General features: G+C 45.9%; 1 protein-coding gene and 1 pseudogene across 8 annotated transcripts in view; one reads left to right on the forward strand and one right to left on the reverse strand.

The window, feature by feature from the left end:
* The window catches only part of Rfx2 (regulatory factor X2), a 121,046-nt gene that overhangs the window by 49,645 nt on the left and 51,778 nt on the right, over positions 1–19,623 (reverse strand). The window lies entirely within an intron of this gene.
* Positions 5,716–8,323, forward strand: LOC101703943 (ubiquitin-conjugating enzyme E2 D3 pseudogene; annotated as a pseudogene).

Consider the following 19,623-nt stretch of genomic DNA (forward strand, 5'->3'; position numbering starts at 1 on the left):
TGTGTAGTTCTGCTTGGGGAATGGTACTTTTTCACTCATCCTCTTTTCCCTCCTTAGAAATCCAGCCCTTCTGTGAGACCTGGGGGCATCAGAGCCAAGTACGGCACAGTGGAGGAGCATGTAAATGGCTTGATAAGTAGCAACTGATGAAAGGAGAAGAGAGAGAGAGAGAGAGAGACAGACAGACAGACAGACAGACACAGAGAGACAGAGAGACCGAGAAATCTGTAGCCCGAGCAAAGATCAAAATTCAAACTATCAGCCAGGTGTGGGGGCTCAGGCCTATAATCCCAGATACTTGGAAGGCTGAGGAAGGAGGATCGCAAGTTTGAGACTAGCCTGGATTGGTCCTTAAATTCACCTTAGCTCCCCTGAAGGAGAACCTTTCTGCTCCCTCCTTTGTTGCCAGTTTCTGGGGTTTCTGTCATTGTGCTGGTGGCCCTGCCCACCCCTTGTGCAGCATGGATTGGAAGACAGGAGAGGATCTGGCAGTGTGCCCATCCCGGGCAGGGCCACTTGCTGCAGGAAAGGTTCGGGACAAGGCCAAAGCAACAGTCAGAGATGGAGAGTGGGGCTCCGAAGGTATCTTAAAAATACCCGTATGGGCCGGGGATTTAGCTCAGTGGTTTCGTCGCCTGCTGCACAAAGCACAAGGACCCGAGTTCAATCCCCGGTGCCAAAAAAAAAAAAAACTACCCATGTACGCTGAGCATGTACATCTGAATACCGTGTACATCTGACACCCCAGCACTCTAGGAGGCTGAGGCAGGAGGATCTCAAGTTGAGTCCAGCATGAGCAATTTAGCAAGACCCTGTCTGAAAATAAAAAATGAAAAGGGCTGGGGATGGAGCTCAGTGTGAAAGCCCTGGGTTCAATCTCCAGTACTGGGCAGGGCAGGGGGTGGGGGTGGGGTGGGGGGGGAGGATACAGACACCACGTCCCTGGTGGCTTAGCTAAAGTTACAAGTACAAACAGAAACAAAGTGTTCGCCCACAGGGAAATGGTTACATGAATCACTGTACAACTTTGAGTAATTCTCTGCGGCCATTAAAAAAGGAAGCATGCTCTCCAAAAAGAAACCCAGGACCTGCAGGGCCTGGAATGCAGCAAACCTTCAAATATTTGTATGATGAATTTACATTTAAAAAATCCAGCCATGGGCCAGGAATTTAGCTCAGTGGTTCTGCCACCTGCTTCGAAAGCTCAAGGTCCCGAGTTCAACCCCCGGTACCAAAAAAAAAAAAAATCCAGCCATAACCCAGGCATGAGGGAGAATGCCTATAATTCTAGCCACTTGGAAGGCTGAGGCAGGAGGATCCAAGTTTGAGTCCTGCCCTAACCCAGTATAGCAATGGCGAACCATTTAGAGACAAGTGCCCAAACTGCAACCCAAAACCCATTTATTTATCGCAAAATGCCAACACTGCAATTAAACCTGAATACTGAGGTTTCACTTTAGAAAAAACAACTCATACATTAACAGCTTTTGTCCTAAAAGAAAAACACAATAACAGCTTTCAGTGGTACAAACAGCCCACTGCAGCATGAATGCCATAGGTTCGTCACCACTGACCTAGTGACTTAGCAAGGCCCTGTCCCAAAATAAAAAGTTTTAAAAGGGCTGGGGATGGAGCCACTGGGGTGAAGGCCCTGGGTTCAATCCCCAGTACTGAAAAAAAAAAAAGGAATAAAGGAAGGAAGGGAGGAAGGGAGGGAGGGAGGAGGGAAAAACAGACGAAGACCCCCTTACACCCAGTGGCTGCACTGTTACCCCCCATCCACCATGAACAGAAAATGAAGCGGAGGCTCAGGCTGTGGCCCAATCACACAACAGACCACTTGGCCACCAACAGACGCAACAACAGGCAGGGTGAATCTCAAAGCCAAGGTCAAAAGCGGGCCCTGTGTTCCCACTTATGTGACACCTGAAAAAGGCACTGCTAGAGGGACAGGCAGCAGATGGCGGCCAGGATCTACATGACTGAGCGTGTGGACTGAGAATATGAAGAAATAAAAGGGGTTTTTTTGGAGTCCTCGTGTGTATCAGGCAAGCACCACCACGGAGCTACACTCCAACCCTTAAAAGGAGAAAAAGAAAGAAAAAGTGGATTTACTGAGTGCTGAGCAGCATTCTGGGTTCTGAGGACCTTCGGGTGAACAAATCAGATGAAAGTACTGCTCTTAAGCCAGGTGTTGTGGCAAAGACCCATCATCCCAGCACTCAGGAGGCTGAGGCAGGAGGATCAAGAGTCTGAGCCCAGCCTGGGCTCCATAGGGAGAACTTGTCTCAAAAAAAAAAAAAACAAACAAAGAAAGAAAGAAAGAAAGAAAGAAAGAAAGAAAGAAAGAAAGAAAGAAAGAAAGAAAGAAAGAAAGAAATCAGACAGGCACCCAGAAAGGACCAGCTTCAGGAAGATGTGGGCAAGGACACTGGGCCCAGAGACCAGTACATGCAAAGGCCCCGGGGTAGCAGGGACCCTCGGGCAGCAGAGGTCTGGAATTTATTCCAGTTGCCAAGGGAATTGCTGAAAGGCTGAATCCACAGGTGCAAAAGAATCTGACTTACATTTATCAAAGAGCACTGTTAATTTATTTTTAGTATTTTATTTATTTGTTTGTTTTGGTTTTTTGAGACAAAGACTCACTATGTAGCCCAGGCTACCCTCAAATTTGCTGCACTCCTGCCTCAGCCTCCCTACTGTGGGAATTACAGGTGAACACTACCATATCTAGCTAAAAATCACTTTTTAAATCATAGGGAGAAAGAACAAGAGCAAAAAACAAAACAAAATACCAAGAAGCAATTTGCTATTTAAAAATCTGTCATAGTTGGGGATGGTGGCTCACACTTGTAAGCCCAGCACTCAGGAGGCTGAGGCAGGAGGATTGCCTCAAGTTCGAGGCCAGCCTGGGCTACATAGCAAGACCCTATCTCAAAAAAAAAGAAGCCTAGTGACGTTAAAGCCCTCTAAGTGAAGAGTTGACTGATTGAGTATTTATTTAACCTGAATGTAAGGTGGTGGCTTCTACCAATGTTTCCTGCGAGTCATCTTGCAAGTAGCCAGCCAGCGCAAGGCATTAGTGTGCCTATTAATTCGGTGCTAATTGCCGCTATTGACTTTCAAATGCCATTATCCCCACATTAAATAATTAAGGAGTGTACACTCATTTTTCCCCAGGAGATACACAGAAAGGCAGGCGGAGGAGACAGAGGACAGGGCAGATGTGTGGTTGGTGGCAGTTGTGGCTCGGGACTAAGGAGGCAGGGGACGGTCCTCTCCCAAAGTGATGTCCTTCGGGCCTTCGCCAACCCCCCAGGGAGCACCAGGGATTCCATCTTTCAGGCTTTGTGGGCCACATAAGTCTCTGTCGCCACTGCTCAAAGGCCACACTGCAGCCTGGGGCTGGAGGAAAAGCCTAGAATGTTGATCCTATTTTCATTTAAAATTTTGATAATTTGCTCCTCACGGATTTTTATTTTTGGCTTTTTTTGTTGTTTCTTTGTTTGGGTTTTTTTTTTTTTTGGTTTGGTTTGGTTTATTTTTTGAGACAGAGTCCCACCATGTGGTCCATGCTGGCCTCAAACTCGAGACCCTCCTGCCTCAGCCTCCCAAGTGCCAGTATGACAGGTGTTTGACACTGGTCCTGGCTGGCAATACTTGGATTTTTAAAAGTACTGCATTAAAATATTCTGTTGGTTGAAGACTGAGTTTCTTTGGCACATTTTCAAGCCAAGTGCCCCGGGAGAGCGCCTCCTTGCCCAATCCTCCTCCGGGCCTGGTGCTCTTCCAATAAAACTTTATTTATAGTTCACACCGCTTCCTGCCATTAAATATTCTTTTTTCCTCAATCACTTAAAAATGCAAAAAAAAAAAAAAACATTCTTAGCTTGTGGAAACTAAGAAAAGTAATAAAAAGCTGTGATCCCGTGACTTGGCCTGGGAGCTGTGGAAATGCGCAGGTGCAGACTGGAAAGGACAGGCTTCCTCCAGTGTCGGTCTGGGAAACGCCATCAGAGTAAGTCATCTTGTCAGTATTATTATTTCACATTGTGCTAAAACAAAATTTACCATTCTAAACCATGTTTAAGAACCCAGCTCAGCAGCATCGAGCGTATCCCACAGCTGGGCCGTCCCCGCCGCCCACCTCCAGGACTTTCCATCTCCCCAGCTGAGCTCTGTCCCAGGAAATGCTGACCCCCCTCCCTCCCCAGCCCAGCACCATCCTCCTTCCTGTCCCTGTGGATCTGACCACGCTGGACCTCCTGGGAGTGGGGCCCTGAGCTGCATGTCCTGTTGTGCGTGGCTCAGGTCTTGAGCAGTGCAGCCTCAAGGTCCATCGTTGCTGTGGCATGTCAGGACTCCTTTTCACGGCTGAGTAATAGTCCATCATGCAGATGGACCACACCGTGTGTATCCACCCTTCCTTCACTGGAGACTTGGGTCACTTGTACTGTTGGGCTGTAGTGAATAACACTGTAATAAACATTTGTCCAGTTTCAGGGTATAATTCCAGAAGTGGAACTGCTGGATCACATGATAATTCTTTTAATCTTTGAGGCACCACTGTGCTGTTTTCCATTGTAGCATATCCATTTTACACTCTCACCAACGGGTCACACGGGTTCCAACTTCCTCCACATCCTCGCCAACGTGTTTCCTTCCTTTCTGCTAATACCCATCCAAATGGCTGTGAAGTGCTATCTCGTGGTTTTGCTTGCATTTCCCTGAGGATTCGTGGTGCTCAGCAGCGTTCATGAACCAACTGTGTATCTTCTTTGGAGAAATGTCTATTCAAAACCTTCCTTCTGATTTAAGTAGAGCTGTGTCTTTTTCCGTATTTATAGTTGTTTATATGTCCTGAAATTCTGGACCCCATTCTCCCCCCTTTGCAATATTGGGGATTAAACCCATTCCCTTGGCACTGAGCTGCATCGCCAGCCTTTTTTTTTTTTTGGTACCAGGGATCAAACTCCCGTCGCGTTTTGCGCAGCAGGTGGCGAAACCACTGAGCTAAATCCCCGGCCCCTCCAGCCTTTTTTTTTTTAAAGACAGTCTTGCTAAGTCGCTAAGTTGCCCAAGCTAGAATTTGAGATCGTCCTGCCTCAGCCTCCCAGAGTGCTGGGATCACAGATGTGTGCCGCCACTCCATGACTCAGAGCTATGCGGAGTTTACCCCAGTGACAGCTTGGCTATTCACAGAAGGAAAGAGGAGGCTGTTTTGATAGCAAACATGTATTTTTCTCCTTACTGATGACTTGAGGCAGACTCTCATTTCTTTTAAGAAACTTTTTTTTTTGGTGTTTTGAGACAGGGTTTCACCATGCGGCCCAGGCTGGCCTTGAACTTGTGGCAATCCTCCTGCCTCAGCCTCCTGAGTGCTGGGATTCTTGTGTGTGCCACCATGCCCGGTTTTATTAGGTATTGTGAGTCAGCTAGAGGATTCAAAGCTGGAGGATGTGCAAATGCTCCATCACATCACACAGGCAACCAGGGCATCTTGGTGTCTGAGTGGGGCCTGGAACCCATCCCCACAGATACCAAGGGAAGTTTGTAAAAAAGCAAAGGAATTCCAGCCTGCAGGATGGAGTGGCCAAAGACTATAATTACAACAAATGGGCGAAGACAAGAAAGTACGAATCATTCCTCTCTCATTAAGAAAGCAAAAATTGAGCTGGGGATTTAGCTCAGTGGTTTCGCCGCCTGCTGCGCAAGCACAAGGACTGGAGTTCGATCCCTGGTACCAAAAAAAAAAAAAAAAAAAAAAAAGAATGAACATGTTCTAGTCAGGGTTCGATCATGGGAGTTCTGATTGGAGATTGTGTAAAGAGAAAGACCACACAATCATCAGACCAACTGTAAGAGCAGAAGGAGGCCAAGGACAGGGCAAGATGCTGGGTGCTGTGCTCTGCTCGCTGGCACAATGGGGCTGGGGGTCAGACAGCCCAGGGCGAGAGCGAGGCCCCCCCGGGCGGCTCGGAGTGTAGGGAGGGCAAAGTTTAAGCCGTGGATCAACAGGGACTTGGAGCGGGCAGGGCCACGAGGTTGCTAGGTGATATCAGCACAGATTCGCGGCAACAAGCACGGACTTGCAACAAGGATGGCACAAATCTGCCGGGCAGCCGGGCCTCCCCCGGGAGCTCTCGGTGACAGCGAGGCTGAGCCGGGCGCATGGGGACTGCGAGAGGGCAGAGCAGCTGTGACGGCCAGGAGTCCCAGGCAGGGGCTGCCAGGGCCCCAGGGAGCAGGGGTCCTGCAGGACTTGGACGCCTTCCTGGGGAGGACACGGGTCTGGCCAGATGGCCCAGGGGTCCTGAAGTGGCTAGGAGGTCAGAGGCCCTCGGAAGGGGACACGAGCGGGAAGTCACCTTCCTTCAGGAAGGCCTTGAGGGGTATGTGGAAGTGAGTGGTACTGGGGATGGAGCCCAGGCACTCCACACTGAGCCACTCCCGGCTCTCTTTTACTTTTCATTTTGAGACAAGTTTCCTCTAAGTGGCCCAGGCTGGTCTCTAAATTGGGATCCTCCTGCCCCAGCCTCTCAAGGAGCTGGGATTACAAGTGTGTACCCCCACGCCCAGCCAAAATGCCGCTTAATAAGGAGCTCATCCAATACATCACTCAGGACACAACTGTGAAGCAGAATCTGACAGGCAGAAAGAACCGAACAGAAACAGAGATAGTAGGGAAAGAGACTGGGCAGAGAGGGGGCTGAATTCTAATGACCTTTATTTGCAAAAACCCTGAAACTGTGAGTTCGCCATGAAAAGGGGTGAAACATCCATACTGGCTACAAAGGAGAACAATGGCGACGCTACACTAAGGCGCGGTCCCCGTGGACCCCCTGCTGCACGGCTCCCTTCGGAGTTCCACGTTATCTCAGGACCATGTCACCAGAAAACAGGCAAAATGGTTCTTAGATCAATGAATGACCTCACCGTACTCAGAACACCTGTCAGTCCTGCAAATCATTCTCCTTTGGTGTCCCACAAAGATACGTATCTTTCCTCTGAGGTTTTGCATGGGGGGGGGGGGGGAGGCGTGCACCAATAACTCCTTACAGGCCAGGAGGCAACCAGTGCAAGCTAAGGGTGGTTTTACACTGTGAAGTAGTTGCAAGAAGTCAAAATCGGGCGCGCGGCCTACTTCTGTCCGGCGGACATCTAGTGGCGGTGTCGCGCGGAGCCCCGTCGGCCGGGGAGGCGCCTAGGCGAGGTCAGGCGAGGAGCCCCGGCCTGGCCTCTGGCCGTGTCTGAGCCGCTGGGAGCTGAGGACCATCCAGACGCGGCGGGACCGGCAAGTACCATGGCGCCGAAGCGGATTAATAAGGAACTTAGTGATTTGGCCCGTGACCCTCCAGCACAATGTTCTGCAGGCCCAGTTGGGGATGACATGTTCCAGGGGCAAGCCACAATTATGGGACCTAATGACAGCCCATATCAAGGTGGTGTATTCTTTTTGACAATTCATTTTCCTACAGACTACCCCCTTCAAACCACCTAAGGTTGCATTTACAACAAGAATTTATCATCCAAATATTAACAGTAATGGCAGCATTTGTCTTGATATCCTAAGATCACAGTGGTCTCCTGCTTTAACTGTTTCTAAAGTTCTTTTATCCATTTGTTCACTGCTGTGTGATCCAAACCCAGATTGACCCCCTAGTGCCAGAGATTGCACGGATCTATAAAACAGAGACAAGTACAACAGAATATCTCGAGAATGGACTCAGAAGTATGCCATGTGATGCTACCTTAAAAGCAGAATAACCTGCATTATAGATGGAATTAACTTTAAATTACTGTTCTTTTTGATTTTCTTATCTGGCTGCTCCCATATCCGACCTCATCTTTTTTTAATTTTATTTTTTGCTTACCTCCCTCCATTCATTCACATGCTCATTTGAGAAGACTTAAGCTCTTCCAGCTTTGGACAACAAGTGCTTTTAGAAACTGTAAAGTAGTTACAAGAGAACAGTTGCCCAAGATTCAGAACTTTTTTAAAAAATGGAGCATGTGTATTATGTGGCCAATGTCATCACTCTAACCTGGTTATGAGACTAAACCATTCCTCACAGCTCTAACTGCTGAAGAAGCCACCTGAGGGTGGGAGATGGATGCTCGGTTGTCACGGCGAGGAAGCAGCATTATTCTAGCAGCATCCATTCTTGTTAAGCCTTCCACTGTTAGAGATATGAGGTTACATGATATACTTTGTGCTCATAACTGATGTGGCTGGAGAACTGGTATTGAATTTATAGCATCGGCAGAACAGAAAATGTGATGTATTTTATGCATGTCAATAAAGGAATGACCTGTTCTTGTTCTACAGAGAATGGAAATTGGAACTCAAACACCCTTTGTATTCCAAAATAGGGTCTCAAAACATTTTGTAATTTTCATTCAAATTGTTAGGAGGCTTGGAGCTATTAGTTACTCTATCTTCCAAAACACTGTTTAATACAGCACTGAGTAAATGATGCAAGTTGTCAATGGATGAGTGATCAACTAATAGCTCTGCTAGTAACTGATTTATTTTTCTTCAATAAAGCTGCATAACCCGCCCCCCAAAAAAGTCAAAATCAAAATATTTTGTGATGCATGCAAATTGGATGCAATTCAAGCGTGAGGGTGCTGGAATAAGGTTTTCTTGGCACATGTCCACGCCCATGTGTCCACTCAGAGAGATGATCTCGCAGCCTGGAAACTGTTCCGACCAGGAGCCTCACGCAGGCTTGTCTGCCCATCCCTGCTTGCTTGCAATGCTAAGGCGTTCTGTGGGATTTCCTTGCTCAAATAAAACAAGGGCTCTGTTGCCAATTTGCAGAAGTATTTAAATTTAAAACAAATTTCCCTACAGATGTTTCTTAAGCCTTTTGGGATGGGTTTCCCGAGTACCAAGGAAAAAGCACTCGGCAACAAGAGTCCCAGCAAGTACCGGCATATTGGGAAACACAGGCGTGGCCTGTCGCACCTGTTGTACCTGATGGACAGCAGTTTCAAGGACTCTTGTTCACACCAAGACGTGGGGGGACTGGGAGGGCGGAGGAGAAAGGGGTGAAAAAGGAATTTACTGTGTTACAGCCATGCATCAACTCCCTGTGAGGACCGCAGCCATGATATACTTCAAATACAGACTACTAAAATGAAAAAAAAATAAGGAACATGTGTTCAAACCTGGCACTCCAACCGCTGTATCTCAGAGTCTAATCATGTTTTATTAAAAACCTTACAATTTCTCACGACTCAATGAAATGCATTCACAGTATCCCGTGGTGCTTAAGACAACAGAAGCATTTGGTTTGGGGGAGGGTGCAAATAATAGGACCTGCTTGGTCCCTTTTGTTCCCTTCCCGAGTGGCAAAAATCAGGTGATTGCAACAGCCTTGATAATAGAGGCTTGGAACCAAGCAGGCTGCTCGGAAATGGAGAGAGAAGGATCCACACTAGCACTGTTAGAGTAGTGGGACCTACAGGAACCAGGAGAAGGGATGGGGGCAGTGGGCTCATGGGCTACAGGAGAAGAGAAGATGGGGTGACCCCAGCCTTCAAGCCTGGGCAATGAAGGGGACATTGATTTTGTTGTTCTTTGGTTGTTTGAGGCAGGGTCTCACTCTGTAGCCTGAAACTCACTATGTAGCCCAGCCTGGCCTCAAACTCACAGCAATCCTCCAGCCTCAGCCTCCTGAGTACGCCACCACTTCAGCCTGATTACTTTTTTAGGGTATGAAAATCATACTGGCCTTGCTGAATTTTTGCAAGGATCGGAAATAATTTAGTATCCCCAAACCCCAGTGGGTGCCTGAAATTGTGGCTAGTACTAAAGCTCATCCTTATGATACATCCTATATACATCCTTATGATAAAACTGAAGTTGTAAATTAGGCATAGTAAGAGATGAATACCAATAATAATCCCACAATAGGATACTTATCAAAATATGCTGTAAGGAAAGTTAGTGAAAATCTATGACCTGTTTATTTCTGGGATTTCTCCGGTTACTATTTCTGGAGCATGAGTAACTGAAACTGTGAAAGGGAAACTTAAAACAATTTGCCCCCAGGTATTTCTGAAACCTTCAGTACAGGTTTCTCTTATCTAATAGGGAACTGAACTCTGAATTGAGCATGTTCCCTGCCGGCAAGGAACTGGAGGGGGCTGCCGTAGTTGTAGAACCCAGCACCCAAGGTCAGGGCAAACTCTTCATTTTCAAAACTTAACTCTGTAGATTTAACAGTGATCCAGGCACTAACCCAGTAGGCAAGCTCTTTACCGCTGCACTCCCTCCCCAGGCCCCCAGGCCCTCATATTTTTATCTTGAGACAGTTGCCCAGTTATCTCAATAAGTTGCTGAGTTGCCCAGGCTGGGCTCAAACTTGTGATCCTCCTGCCTCAGCCTCCCAGAGTGCTGGGATCACAGACGTGCACCACCAGGCCAGGCCACCTAAGAGTTTTGTAACCAGACTATTGAATGAACGATTGTTTCAGAGTTTCTACTGAGAAACAATCAGAATTTTGCTGTCCATGCAGTTTATCTCAACCTCTCTAGCTACTTTATGGTTTGATTTGCATTAAAATGACTCTGGGGAGCCGGATGTGGTGGTGCACAGGCATAATCCCAGCACTCGGAGGCTGAGGCAGGAAGATCACCATGAGTTTGAGGCCAGCCTGGGCTCCACAGTGAGTTCAAGGTCACCCTGAACTACAGAGTGACACCTTGTCTCAAAAAAAAAAAAAAAGCCACCAAAGAATTATTCTTCTGGTCAGTTGATAAGACAGCCTAGTTTTGCTCCAAATTCACTTTTTTTTTTCCTTCTGGTACCGGGGATCAAACTCAGGACCTTGGGCTTTTGAGGCAGGTGGGCTGAACTACATCCCCGGCCCTCCAAACTGACTTTTTTTTTTAAATTCTAAGAATTTTTATTTATTTCTAACCTTGTAATTTCACTTTCACATGTCAATCCTAAAGAAATAATTCTGAGGGCCAGGGATTTAGCTCAATGGATCCGGCACCTGCCTTGCAAGTGCAAGGTCCTGAGTTCAATCCCCAGTACCATAAAAATAAAAAAAGAAATAATTCTGAAATATGTGATGTTAAATCCTTTAACATTACTTAAAATAGTACAAAATTTAGAGATAGCTTGAGAGCCCAACACAAAGAGTATCATTAACTAAATTAAGGGGTAATCTTTTTAAAAAATTAATTTTAGTGGTACATTTTAGGTATACAATATAATGACATTCATCATTGGAAATTTGTACCTTTATGGAATCTATCTTGGTTCTTATTTTTTCCCCCAAATTGACTTAACAGTAAAATCTTTGAAAAGTTCCAAAACAAAACAAAGAGACCAATCAAACCCCTGTGATGGGCTTAAGAGATAAACTGAGGCATTTCATATTCTCCCAATGTGTCCTAATTAGCTCCTAGGGCTGAGACAGGCAGCATTTCTGTCAGACTCCACCTCCTGAACTTTCTGGAAAAGAACTTGACTCGCAGTTTTGGCTGGGCAAAAAGGGAAGTCAATTAAGAGTAAAGGCTTCTGATTAAAATTTCTCTGGGGATTTAGTAAAAGAAATGACATCTGGAAAGGGATGGACTGTTGATTTAGATGGAATCCAGACCACGGAGATTATCAGCTCTTGGACAAGGGCTCCGCAATGTAGGGTTTTGTAACACTGTAGGCCTTGTGGGCCTGACTCGTGCGTTTACTGTGAAACCCTCCTCACAGTGCCCAGTGGGAAGGGTAGGCGGGATAGCTGTCACCACCTTCCAGGATTCTGTTACAACCCAGAAGAGGAAATGAGACACATGAATCACTAGCGCACATCAGAACAGCCTTTCAATGCTACAGTGAGCACTGTGGTGGGAGCCCCCTCGGTCCCTGTCTCTCCAGCTGCTCAGTCCAGGGCTCTCCACTGAGGCGTGATCTGCTCTCCCCGCCCCAACATCTGGCAGTGTCTGAGACATGGTTGGCAGTGGCAGCTCTGGGAAGGGAGTGCGCTGCTGGAGGGTGGCGATGGGAGGCTGCTGGACACCGCACAGTGGCCAGCAGAGCCCCACCACCAAAGACCATCTGGCCCCCAGCGTCAGCCATACTGTGGCGGGAAGTCCCAGCGTTCGTCTTACATTTTCCTACTTAACTCCAACGAGATTCTGACGTTCATGGTGAGGAAGCACAAGACCTTAGCATCTGGCAAGTCCAAGCAGAGAAGAGAAAAATGCAACAAGGAGAGGGGAGTTGGGGCAGGACTAAGGAGGCCTTGAATACCCAGCTAAGTCCGATGCAGTTAGGACAAAGGGAAGGGCCCTGTCATCTGTCTGGCGGACTAAAGCAGAAAGAAAGTGCCCATCTGTCCCTCCTGATGTAGCCCAGAAGGGCCTGGAAGGCAGGAGGGAGGAGACAAAGGGATAAGAAAGAACAGGAGAGGCTGGAGCCCTAGAGCTCTGCAAGGAGCCACCAGGACATCAGACCCAGAAGCGATTCTGGAGCGGCCCTGACGGACTGAACTTCAGGCCAGACACCACTGTTTCCAGGACAGGGGAGGAGGGCTGCTCCCAACAAGCTGAAGGCGAAGACACCAGCAGCTACAGAAAGTGGAAGAGGGTGAGAAGCTGGGCCTGAGCAGGGATGCATGGACAGGAGGTGGGAGAGTCCCGACCAGAAGTCCAGGCTGGGAAGCGCCATATTGGGCCTTGCCCTCCCAACTCCAGCCGCCCACAGCTCAGTCAGTAACTGCGGGCCATGAACATTTTCTTTGGCGTGCTGGGCCTCCCCAGTGAGTGCAGCCAAGGTTAAATACTGTAGTACCTGCCTAGTTGTGAGTGAGCGACTGAGTTGAACACAGCTTCCAGAAGGATCTTTCACCTGAAGGGTCTGCAGTGTCACAAGGCCAATTTAAAATTTCTCTAGGAACGTCTCCCTTCGTAACGTTCTACATGATGATATATAAATCTATACATATTGACATATCTCCAGTGAAATATATAATATATAGATATATAGATAACCATCTATATATTTTTTCCTTTCTTTGAGACAGGGTCTCGCTATGTAGAGGATCCTCCTGCTTCAGCCTCCCTAGTGCGGGGATGACAGGGGTCCACCACCACACGGGACTCTACAAGATGATTATTACCTAATTTTGGGGGGGGGGTACCAGGGATTGAACTCAGGACCTTATGCTTGCGAGGCAGGCGGCGGAACCACTGCGCTAAATCCCCGGCCCTTACAAGATGATTATTAATACATGAAAATACATTATTCATTATAAGCTCTTCAGCTGCTTGATATATGGGACACACAAATATTTGCTGAACGAATGGAGACCACAGAACACTCTGCACAAACAAAAAAAATCCTGATGGAGGTGAATTCTTTTAGAAAATGAATTCTTTTTACAACCAGAAGCACATCATTTCCTCTCTTCTTTCTTTTTGTGGGTCTGGAATTCCAAAAAAACATTTTGTTTTCCTCAAAGCTGGCTGCATGTGGCTGTACATATTTGGGGAGAACAGGAGAGGTGGGAAAAGCCCTGTGTGTTTGCTTTGGGCTCCCACTGGTCCCGGGATGGGAAGAGCCACACATTTTTGTGGGCTGCTCGTTTTTCTAGAAACTGCTTCCAAGGCATTGCCTCAAAAATGGTCTTTTGCACCAAAATGTAGTCTTGGAAACATAGCAGTGTTTCTAAAAGATAAACAGTTTACATTAAAAAAAATAAGCATAATTAGGTGTCACTGTAAATTTAGGAATGGACTTTTTTTTTTTTTGCTTTTCTTTTTGAGTTGTTTGGGGGGTGAGAAAGAGAGAGAGAGAGAGAGGGAGGGAGAGCGAGAGAGAGAGAGAGCATTGAACCCAGGGCCTCTGCACTGAGCTACATCCCCAGCCCTTTGCATTTTTTATTTTGAGACTGGGTCTAAATGGTCCAGGCTGGGGTCAAACTCACGATTCTCCCATCTCAGCCTCCCCGAGCACTGGGTCACAGGCATGCACCACCACACCTGGCAGGAATGGACTTCTGTATCAGTGGTACAACTTCAGCAGTTTTCTGGGGAGACAGGTACTCATGAGCTAGACCTTCTGGCTTTTTTGAGGAGATCCTTTTTCCCTTGGAAGCTGCCCAAGCCTCATCTTTCTGGTTTTGATCAGACCTTGACCTACCTGCCCTTGAACTTGTTTCCTCCTCTGCCTTCCCAGCCTCATTCCAGGTTCTCACCCTGTCCAGGATTTCTAGCAGCCGAGAAGTGTGAAAAGCCCGGTGTCCATGGGCAGATGAATGGATACACACAGGGTGATCCGTCCGTAGGATGAGATATTAGTCATGGAAAGGAAGGCAATCCTGGCACTGCTACAGCCCGGATGGACCTTGAGGCCATGCTGCTCAGGGAGCTGTGGCAGACACAGGAGGACACGCAACGCAGGGCCCCATTCCCAGGAGGCCCAGCGTGGTCAGATCCACAGGGACAGGAAGGAGGACGGTGGTGCCGGGCTGGGGAGGGGACGGGGGTCAGCGTTTCCTGGGACAGAGCTCAGCTGGGGAGATGGAAAGTCCTGGAGGTGGACGGCGAGGATGGCACAGCCGAGGGATGTACTCGATGCTGCTAAGCTGGGTGCTTAGACATGCTTAAGAGAGCCAATTTTATGTCATATAGATTTTTGCCAAAATTTAAAGAAAGGACCAACATCCCTTCCTGCCTTGCCACCTTGGTTCCCTGTCCTTCAATGCTCAGTGGCTCTTGGCTTCTTTTCCCACTCGACACCCACTTCCCCTGTGACCCTGCCATTGTCAGGACCAATGAGCCATTCTGAGCCAAAGCTCCTGGAGCTGGACCTCTAGCCAGGACAGTCCTTCCGGCTCCCACTGTGGCACTGTCCCCCATGTCCCATGTGCATCTCCACTGGCCAAGCATGTGAGCAGCTCATTACCCTCCTCCACTCCCAACCCAGCCCCCTCCATGTTCCTCGACTCACAGAAGTGTCACATCCCACCAGGGCCCTAACACCAAGGACCTGGGATGGCCATGGCCATCAGCTCTGCAGTCACAGAGCCCCTGAGAGCCCACAGCTTGGCCTTCCTCCCCTCCCTGGTGGTGGCTTTAGGCTGGGGCTGTACTCCCCTGAGCCATGCCGGCAGTAACACCTGTTTGATTCCTCCAGCAGATACCAGCTGTCCAGGGCACCTACTAAGGGCATGTTTGAGCCAGGCATGGTATAATCCCAGCACTCAGGAGGCTGAGGCAGGAAGATCACCATGAATTTGAGGTCAGCCTGGGCTACATAGTGAGTTCAAGGCCAGCTAGAACTGCAGAGCAAGACCCTGTCTCAAAAAGAAAGGAAAGAAGAAAGAAAGAAAGAAAGAAAGAAAGAAAGAAAGAAAGACAAAGAAAGAATATATATATAAATAAATAAAGGCCTGTGTGACTCCAGAACTTTTTCCCTGCCGCCATACCAGCTCAGCAGGACCAGAGACAAATCCACCCATCCAGGCGGGGAAGGGCCAGACTGTAAATATTTAAGGCTTTACCAGCCACATTCCATTTCTGTCACAAATACTCTACTCCAATCTGTTACTGTTCATACAAGTAGCCAGAGATGGTCCATGTGTGAGTGGCTGGGTGCCAATAAAACTTTACTTCCAGCCCCCTGCCCCCCCCCAGCCTCTTATCTGTGCAGCTACTTGGTTCCACACTACAGAGGCACAGGGGGACATAAAGGCCATTGTCCTGAGCTGCAGAAGTGAACAACAGAGAGAGGGCCTCTCTCAAGCTCCCTGATGAAAACTGAAGCCCACTGGAACAGTGAAGAGAATCTCTGCAATAAAGGCACACCAGACCACCGTACTTGGTAAGTTGGAGGGATCATCACCTCCCATCGGCATCTGGACTATCTTCAGGGGAAGGGAGCTGGAATCTGCAGTACAGCCTTGCAGAGTTCAACCCTGTAGGAGGACAGGGAGCTCAACTCGGGATTTGCAGCCAGAAATCTACCTGAATCTCACGGGTCTGTGACTGGCTTGCTGAGACTCATTGACTTATAACTGCACAATGCTGCCCACGTTATCTATTATGACAGCAGAGACATACCCTGAAGGAGGCCCTTCATTTTTATCTTTTATTTATTGTTTTCAAAATTACCACTATTTTTTTGCTCTTATTTTTAATTCTTTTCTTCTTTTTCTACTCTTTAAAAATTTTTTTTTCTCTTTTTTCTTTCTTTTTTCTTTTCTTTCTCTCTCCCTCACTCCATTGCTGTCCCACATTGTTCTTCATCTCCCTTTGTGTTCCTGTTCTGGCCCTAATTCCTATTTCTTCTATATTTTTCTTTTCTTCTCTTTCCTTCTCTTGCCTGTGCCCTCTAGCCTCACTGCTAACCTTCCCCTATTCTACCTACCTATTCCTCCCTCCCCAACTCCTTCTAACTCCCCATTCCAAAGGGTAAAGTTGCTATGTTGAAAAGTTTATTTACTATAAACATACGTTGGTTTGGTTCTTGATTTTGATTTAATTCACACAGTTAAAGGTGACAGATTAATAACTACCACAAATTGCCATTTTCTAAGAGGTACTTGATGCTATTGTATTGCTGATTGTATCATTGGGCTAAGGTGTTGTGATTGATCTAATCAGTTGTCCTTCCTGGTATAATGAAAATGAGATAGCCTCAGAGCCATTAGAGACTCAAAACCTAAAGACCAGCTATATCTAGAAGACACCTCTGAGAAGCAATCATTCCATAAGGGTTCTAACTATAAGCAACAAAGATACTTACAATAAGCAACTTCGGAGTATCAACCCAGGAATTAAACCAAGGACAATACCAAAAACAAAAAATGAGAAGACATTTAAGCAAGGCACAAACTCAGACTTCCACTCCAGCAAAGGCAAATTCTGGGGGAAACGAGGTGGAAAAGTCTGATAATCAACCACCTGGACACCCTGAACTGATAGCACAGGAAGTAACAAAACAGATAAATAGGGCTCTAGAAAAATTCAAAACAGAAATAATTTCCCAGATAACAACAGAGATGGTGAACAGAGTGAAAGACATGATTAGAGGCTCTAGAATAGAAGCAGATAAAAAAAATAGATGAGCTCAGAAACATGCTGGAAGCCATGAATGCCCAGCATAAGAAAGAAATGGAAACCATGATTGCCCAACATAAGAAAGAAATGGGATCCATGAAACAGATTCAAACAGATATTCAGGACATTTAAAACTCCACTGAAAGCATGCACAGCGATTAAGGGAAACTGAAGATAGAATATCAGATATAGAAGACAAGACTGTAGTTAGGGACCATGAAAACAGATTTCTTAAAAATAATAAGGGACCATGAGAAATCAATCCAGCAGCTGCTAGATGATGCAAAGAAGAATAACATAAGACTAATAGGAGTCCACGAAAAAACAGGAGAAAGTACAATTGACATAGAAACTCTGTTCACAGAAGTAATAGTAGAAAACTTCCCAGACAGAGGTGGAGAATTGGACATACAGATAAGTGAGGCAGGGCCGGGGATTTAGCTCAGTGGTTCCACCACCTGCCTTGCAAGCACAAGGTCCTGAGTTCAATCCCTGGTACCAAAAAAAAAAAAAAATACTAAGGTAAGTGAGGCATATAGAACTCCAACTAGCCACAATCAAAAAAATCTACACCTAGACATATAATAGTCAAGATCCCAGAAACCCAACAGAATAATAAAATCCTACAAGCAATTAGAGAAAAGAAACAAATCACCTATAAAGGAAAGCCCATCAGAATCACGGCAGACTTCTCAACACAAATCCTCAAATCAAGGAGAGCCTGGAGTGAAGTATTTCAAACCCTAAAAGAAAGTAACTTCCAACCTAGACTGTTGTATCCTACAGAATTATCTTTCAAAATCCATGGGGAAATTAGATACTTTCACGACAAAAAACACCTGAGAAATTTCTTGAACACCAAACCAGCACTCCAAACAATTCTAAGCAATATCCTAGAAAAAAACAATGAAGGTCACAGCTCCATGAGGCCCAACAGAGGGAAGCCATTAGGCAAGGTAAGAAACTAAAGGGAAAAGCGGGGGTGGGGAAGAAATAAAAGAGCCAACAAGAGTAAAACATCATGACAAGAATGAGTCAATATCTATCAATTATAACTATCAATGTTAATGGCCTCAATTCACCAATCAAAAGAAATAGACTGACAACAGATTAAGAAACAAAATCCAGCAATATGCTGTATACAAGAAACACACCTAACTCAAAAAGAATTTCATAGACTGAAAGTAAAAGGATGGCAAACAGTTCTCCACGTGACAGAAACCAAGAAAGAAAGCAGGGGTAGCAATCTTATTTGCAGACAAAGTAGATTTCAAACCAAAACTAATTAAGAGAGACAAAGATGGTCACTACATCCTTGTGAACAGAACAATCCAAGAGGAAGAGATGACAATCCTACACATATATGCAACAAATACGAATGCCCCCAACTATACAAAACAAATATTGATGGACATGAAAAGCCAAATAAGCACTAATACAATTGTAGTGGGGGACCTCAATGCCCCACTTTCACAAATAGACAGATCATCTAGACAAAATATTAACAATGAAATTCTAGAACTGAACTAAGCTACTGAACAAATGGACTTAATAGATGTTTACAGAGTGTTTCACCCCACAAAATCAGAATACAGATTCTTTTCAGCTGCACACGGGTCATTTTCCAAAATAGACCACAGGTTAGGTCATAGGACATGTCTAAGTAAATGTAAAAGAACTGAAGTTACCCCCTGTATATTATCAGACCATAGTGCAATAAAATCGGACATCAAAAACATAAGAAACCACAAAACTCCCACAAACAGATGGAAATTGAATAACACCCTCCTGAACCACCAATGGGTCACAGAGGAAATTAAAGAAGAAATTAGACAGTTTCTACAAATAAATGATAATGCCAGTACAACATACAGGAATCTATGGGACACAATGAAAGCAATGCTATCCTGGAAATTCATAGCAATGAATGCCCATATTAGGAAAACAGAGAGAACTCAGTTAAATAACCTAATGCAGAACCTCAAGCTCCTAGAAAAAGAAGAGCATAACAAATCCAAAGCTCATACAAGAGAGGAAATTATAAAGATCAGAGCAGAAATCAATGCAATGGAGACTAAGAGAAGTATACCAAAAAAAAAAAAATCAATGAATCAAAAGAGTTGGTTTTTTGAGAGAATAAATAAAATCAATACACCTTTAGCCAACCTTATCAAAAAAAGGAAAGAAAAGGCACAAATACATGCAATTAAGAAGGAAAAAGATGAAGTCACAATGGACCCAGAAGAAATCCAGAGAACCATCAATACCTGCTTCGAGAACCTGTACTCTAATAAAATGGAAAACACAGAAGAAATGGACAGATTCCTAGATACAAACGAAATGCCAAAGTTAAATGAAGAAGATATAGAAATTCTAAACACCCCAATTACAAAGAGTGAAATTGAAAATGTAATAAAAAATTTACCAACAAAGAAAAGCCCAGGTCCTGATGGCTTCACTCCTGAATTCTGCAAGACATTTAAAGAAGAACTATCACCATTACTCTTTAAACTCATCAAGGAAATTGAAAGGGAAGCAAGGCT

Source organism: Heterocephalus glaber, unplaced genomic scaffold (genome assembly GCF_053883595.1).
Source record: "Heterocephalus glaber isolate CG9 unplaced genomic scaffold, H.glaber_assembly_v1.0 deba00001760, whole genome shotgun sequence".
NCBI classification, from domain to species: domain Eukaryota; kingdom Metazoa; phylum Chordata; class Mammalia; order Rodentia; family Bathyergidae; genus Heterocephalus; species Heterocephalus glaber.